Here is a 6833-nt window from a genome sequence, read left to right as displayed (position 1 = left end):
CAAAACATTAGTTAGTAGAGACAAGAGATGTCAGTTGTGTTCAGCGGTTGGTTCTCTGTCACGCAGCCGACCACAACTAGAGCTCACTAAAGTAGATGCGTGGTACAATTAGGCAACTACACCTTCAAAAGTAATACTCAAAAGCATTACTTTTTCACATCTGAATACATTAAAACACTAACTACAACTACACTACACAACCTTTGGATGTAGAGAAGAGGTGAAAAGTTTCCATCCACTCATAAAGAACATGTGCATCATGTCAGTCTTCAGCTCCAATGATTCCTACAGCTCTCATGTTTCTGTGATGAATGAGTGGAACACAAACTACTTTGTCACAAAAACATTCATGAAGTTTGGTTCAGTAATGAATTTATTATAGATCTTCTGAACATGTGATCAAAAATACACATACAGTAACTTTAATGATCAAGTTAGGTGATTATAGAAAGTTGTATGAATCAAATGTTCTGTGTAGCATCTTAACATCCTCTGAGTGGTTCTGATTGATACCAGCTGGTGACTTTTCTGGACCCATTTTAATAGGGCTTGTCTGATACTGCCATTAGACTCAGCCACAAACACTACAATGGGAAAGTCTAAGGAGCTCAGCGTTGATCTGAAACAGCACATTATTGATTTCAACAAGTCAGGAAAGTCACTTGGAGCCATTTCAAAGCAGTTACAGGTCCCAAGATCAACTGTACAAACAGCTGTTTGTAAGTATAAAGTGCATGGCACAGTTGTGTCACTGCCACCATCAGAAAACACAAACTATCACCTGCTGCTGAGAGAAACTGGTCAGGATGGTCAAGAGTCAACTAAAAACCACCAAAAAGCAAGTGTGCAATGAATCAGAAGCTGCTGGAAGACAGGTGTCAGTGTCCACAGTCAGGTGTGTTTTACATCAACATGAGCTGAGAGGCTGCCGTGTTAGAAAGAAGCTGCACAAAACTATATTACAAATGTCTTCGTACTCACAGGATGAAGCTCATGTTTATGAGATTAAAGTCATTACAAAGCAGTTATGGGAGAAGTAGGCTATTTCAGATTTGGTTAACTGCCAACGAAGTACACTAATTGCATTAAAAAAAAGAAAAATAATGCTTTTCTCATGTTTCAGCAGGTATATGAAGAGTAGACTTAGCTAAATCTAGAAAGGGCAGCAGTTAGGAGTTGGGTTTCCTGCAGTCAGACCCACTGAGAGCATTCCCTGGCTTGTTTCATCACAGATCAAACACTTCTGAGGAGAGGCATCACATGATTCTTACTGAAATTTCCCTGGTGTGGCAGATTTTAAACATGACCAATAATTCAACACCACTTGACCTGTTATGAGAAAACACAAGTCTTGCGCAATTCATGGTAGAACTCAGTGGGAGAAGGTGTTCCCTCTTTAAAGAGGCACTCTCCCACCATCTGGCTTCCATCTATGGTGACTCATGTTTCAAAGACTCCCCGGCAGCCAAGTGGTCAGTAGGGCCCTGAAGACAATTAATAGACAAAGACATGCAACATGTCCCCACTCTGTTGAGTATGGAATATGCACTGCAGCTTTACTCAAGCTAGAAGTGCACAGATTTACCAACACATTCGGCTGCAACTCGATCCATCGAAGAAGACTCGAGGACCTAATAGAACCTCCATCAGCTTGGATTGTCTATTTCAATCAGATGAACCAGTCGGGCCATCTGCAGCCGTGTTCGTGGCGACAAAACCGGGTGTTTTTAGGAAGACCTCAGGACATACAGCAGTGTTTGTGACTACCAAAACAGGTAGCTATTTGAAGCCAAAACACTATGTTTGCCTTGTATTTACCAAGTGGTTTTGTGCTTAGCTTAAACCTAACCAGAGCAGAAGCACAGCTTTGTGAAAAGAGAAACTAAATTAACTGGCGCCACTTTTCCAGCCTTTAAGGTACTGGTTTAGCGGCCCATGGAAACCCACAGACCAATTGTGTGCGCTGTAAATCATCGCACATGACGTAACTTAGCTAATCAAATCACTGCCTTTGGACAAGCGGGGCGACTGGAGTGAGTGAAAAAATACACACAGAGTACATCTCATCTCACTTAAATTGTTTCCACGTTTCCCTCACTTGCGTCCTTTCCTTGCATCTCGTGGAGAGATGCAAGAAAACCACGGGAGGAGAGAGGACCGAGGAAATTTGATTTAAGAAAAATGAGACCTCCTTTCCTCTGCAGCATCACGTGAAGCAACGTCCGTTTCTGATGACGGCTGCAGCTGATCACAGCTGGATCAGCTGTCAGTCAGCTTTAACAGCTGTAGAGACGTCAGATGAATTCAATGCCAAAATGCCATTATCTAAATATATTTAAATTATAACACAGGACTAAAACTGAATCGTAATGCAAGTCAGACATTGTGAGGCTCCGGACCTGCACTTGAGAAAATTCTCTCTCACTGGACCTCTTTGAATTTGAATTGAACACCCCATTGAGGGGGGACAAATCTCTGTTTTCCCCTGGAAGGCGGGGTCCCGCCCTCCATGTTTTAACGGAGTAATAAGTAAAGAGTAATTTACTACACTCTCTGAGTAACTTGCCCAACACTGCCCGCAGGAAACCCACGGAAGCACAGGGAAAACCTGAAGAACATGCAACTCCAAACACAGAATCCCAGGATTCCAACCCTGGACCATCTTGTTGTTAGGCAGCAGTGCTAACCACTGTTCCACTAGGGATCATAACTGTGTGTGTGCTGTCATATACTGTTTAATGGACTAATGAACTGACCAGTTACAGTATGACACAAGGACAGCTTTTGATTGTAAAAATATCCATACCTAACTGCATACATGTTGCATGGGCTACATGGCTTACACAGATCAATTACAAGATCGCTTCCTGAACAGATTTCGACTAGTAGATATATTTTTATAAGTTTAGCTTTTGAAATTGTGCTATAATCACATAGTCCCATCACAAAATCCTGTGGTTGGTGTGCTTGCTTTCAACCACAAACAAACTGTACCACAGTTCGCTTGGAAGCGGATAGAGACCAGCCTTTCTCTGTGATCTCTGCCTGCTTTTACTGTCCTGCATGCCAGTGCATTAGTTGTGTTCACATAATACATCCAAATGAACCAATCATTAAGGCGAAACAAGAGGTGTGAATACACCCTGGAGAAAAGCAAGTGAACAGTTTAAAAGTGCCATTTTAAAAAGTCTTCAAGCAGTAATCATCCTTGTCAAAATACAAGCAAAAATACTTACATAAAGTGATGCATCGCAGCTAGTGTGGAGCAGCTGAAAGCATTGGTCCATCCAAATGAAGAATAGTTTATTAACGAAGCAATGACTGTCACACTTTGCTCATGTAATGACACAAAAAATGACATCACTGGCCTTTTACTCTGGGGTGGCTGTGCTTGAGTTATGTCTAGTTAAGCGTGTAACAGGGTTGTGCAACCTAATTGCTTATATAATAGGTCATTTAAACTGGTTAATTGGTTTGGTTGTACGTGCCGGCAGTCAAGTCCAGAGTGTTAGTTTGTGTCAGTGGGTTTCCAGGTCGAGGGGCTGAGAAAGAGGTCCATTAAACCCAGAAATTTCAGGCTCATCTTGTTATGAATCATAGGACACCAGCAGTGTTGAACTTCCTTAGTTGATTATTTACTTCAGAGGTGTAATTTGTAAGAACTGTTCAGAATTCAAACGTAGCTCCAAAACTGTAGGGGCCAGCATATACACTTACCGCTGCTCACTTTTCTGGACTTCCTCCTCTTTCCTGTAGCTATCTTTGGCTGTTGCAACTAGCTACCATTAGCTCAGCTAGCTGTGGAGCTATGTGGCCCTATCTCAGTGTTAATTTTTCAATTTAGTTTTAGTCTTAGTCTTGTGTCAAATGCCCTTATTAGTTTTAGTCATATTTAGTCAGCTTGAATTCTTTTTTGTTTAGTCACATTTTAATCGACGAAAAGTCTTGGCATTTTAGTCTAGTTTTAGTCGACTAAAATCCAAAGTATTTTAGTAGTCAATAGTCTTTTTTTAGTCCTTGAAAGCAGATTGACAGTAATGTTAATCACAATTAATCTAGTCAAACCACTAGATTCATTTTAGTCTTTTTCTCACTCATCTCACAAGATTTATGTCATTATTACCTGATGAAGTAGCTCCACATGTTGAATGATTGGGAATGCTACGTTGCTAGAGGAGCAGCTGCAAAGACACGTGTTGCTGCTTTGTGTCGGCCCGTGCCACACCGATGTGAACCAGAAACACTGCTGACCTGATGTCTGAAGTAAGATAGGTAATAGGTTGCCAAAGATCCCACCAAATTTTATTTTTTTAAGCAGGTAAATCGACCCAGATGAAGCTACGACATCTCAGGAATAATAAGTTTTATCAAGCACGACTACATTTATTGAAACACGGGTTAACACGTGAAATTACTCTGTAGCACATTTCACCAGAGAAGCTCTGTTTGTACTCGCCGCACTTACAGTAGCACAGAGTACCGGTGTTGTGTGCTCCTCACTCAGGCGCACACACACACACACACACCCCTGGCAGTGCAGTAGGAGAAAAAAACTGACGCGCATCCAGTGAAGGCACTTTTTGGATTGTAATTTAAAAGCCTGTGACGAAAAAAGTTTTTACTTGATTAAGTAGATTTCGTCTCGTCTTTTTTCGCCAACAAAAAATGCGTGTTAATTTCGTCACAGTCAGTGTTTAAGGGCATTGATTCCGTCTCGTCTTCGTCTCGTTTTCGTCATGAAAAAAAACATCGTTGACGAATATTTTTCGTCTCATCTCGTCTGATGAAATTAACACTGCCCTATCTGACAAAAGTCTGGCCACACCATGACCTCGGGTGAATGGGAGAGTCAGCAAAGGCAATAAAATGCCTCCTGAGGTACAAAGTGGTATTAGGAGACAGGATGGGCCAGGGCTCGCTGGTTAGGGATTCCCTAAAAACTTGCTTTTTGCCTGGATGGGTGTGGTTTTGCAGCGGTAGTGGTGCACGCTTTTGCCTGACTGCATATTGTTTTCCAGTTATTTTGTGAGAAGTTTTCTGCTGGAAAGCCTTTTGGAAAAGTAGGTCTTAAGAGCCTAAGTCCTAAGATTTAGTATTAAAGTACTTATGATGTAGAGACTTAAATGATGTGCTGGCCAAGTGGACAAGGTAGATGACTTTTGTGTCAGCGACCACAGTTTGTGTTCCGTGTGCAAGTTTAGTTTTGTTTTATGGCTTTTTACCATTAGACTTAGTGACCTTATTGTTTTCCAGGTATTTAAAAAAATAGTTTTGATTTTCAGCCATTTGGTATTTGGTGCATTAAACTTCTTTGTTGGGTTTAGGAAATAAACTACTATGTTAGATTTTGGTAATAAAAAATCTTTTTTTATCAAAGATCCTGGTCTGGACTTAAATGAATAAGTCAGCGTTCACCTTTTGTTAGAATGGCCTGCACTGTAATGGGACTGTGATAATGGGAAGTTCAGAGTTTATTGTTGTATAGTAGTTCTTCTTACTGTATATTACCTGATTCCCACAGCTCTAAGTGCAAGGCCAATGCTCCACCTACTGGCTGACTGAATTAATACCCCTAGTAGACAACAGAGAAACTGATGCTCATCAGCTGGCGTGTGGCTGGAGTTTTAGGGAGCTAATCCAGGTGGTGTTGTGCACTACGATGATTTACTCACCCAGATAACTTTGGTGTCATTTGGCATCGTTCGGACAAAATTTGATCCAGTGGAGCGCCGTGTATATCCATATAATGCGAGTGATCCGGGCACCGAAGCGCAGCCTCTATGAGCATTATCTGCCACGAAACTAGTTCATTTCACCAATATTTTGTTACGATATGCTAGTGCTATTCCCCTCTGAGTCCGGCTCGTCTGTTATCAACATCCGGGGTCTGTAGGTTGACCTACTACCTCTGACCTGGAAGATGTCGTCTCTGAGCTGCGCGCGCACCCGCGACAGCCGGCTTGCTTACCTGTAGCTGCTACTGCTAGTTTGACCCCGGATGTTGAGGCAGCTTCTGTGTTTATGTGAAGCTGTGCCCATATATGTGATGAAGGTCAAACACTTCGGTAGTGATGATGTCAGCAGATCTTTTAAGCAGTAAGTGAAACGATGTGAAACTTTTTTCATTTTCATTCCATGTCATTATTTATTTTTTTACCGTGGTGGCAATCAGCAGAAATTATTTTGTTAGTGATTACGCAGTTCAGATGTTTCATGATGTGTTTTACTGTGTCACCATTTTGACTTTATCAAACACTTTGCAGCGATGAACCATTTTCATCTGAATTACTTCAAACTGGTTCAGTGCTTTGCTCCCCTCTTCATTACTTCTGAGGTATGTAATCAGATTATTTCATTTTATATCGACTAAAATGAAAACAAATATCAGCTGTTTTTTTTCCTGCTATTAATCTCCAGATGAAACATGGACAGCTCAGCTTCATATCTCTGTAGCCTGCGGAACTAGTAGAATTCACAATATCTTAATACAATTGTGACAAAACAAGTTACTTACTTGGACTAACTGTCATGATTTGGACCAGCTACACTCATACGTCTTGAGCTTCTTGTTTTCTAGTGTTTTTTGATAGTCACTAATCTCGCCGTCTCTTCCTTCTTGCCAGTGAAAGAAGACCCTCTCTGTAACCAGCTGATGCCACACTGTGACCCGGTCTCCAGCACTTCTGCCACCAGCGTCCTCTCACCTCAGAATATCCGTACTCGCTCACTCATGCCCACCACCTGCGCCACTGTGAGGCTTCCCTCTACACCAGCAGAGCCATTCTCCAGAGCCTCAACCTGCCTTCATCATTACAATATAGTGTTTCAACAAT

The sequence above is a fragment of the Pagrus pagrus genome (assembly GCF_965226575.1).
Source record: "Pagrus pagrus genome assembly, chromosome: 7".
NCBI classification, from domain to species: Eukaryota; Metazoa; Chordata; class Actinopteri; order Spariformes; family Sparidae; genus Pagrus; species Pagrus pagrus.
This window is presented reverse-complemented; position numbering follows the sequence as displayed.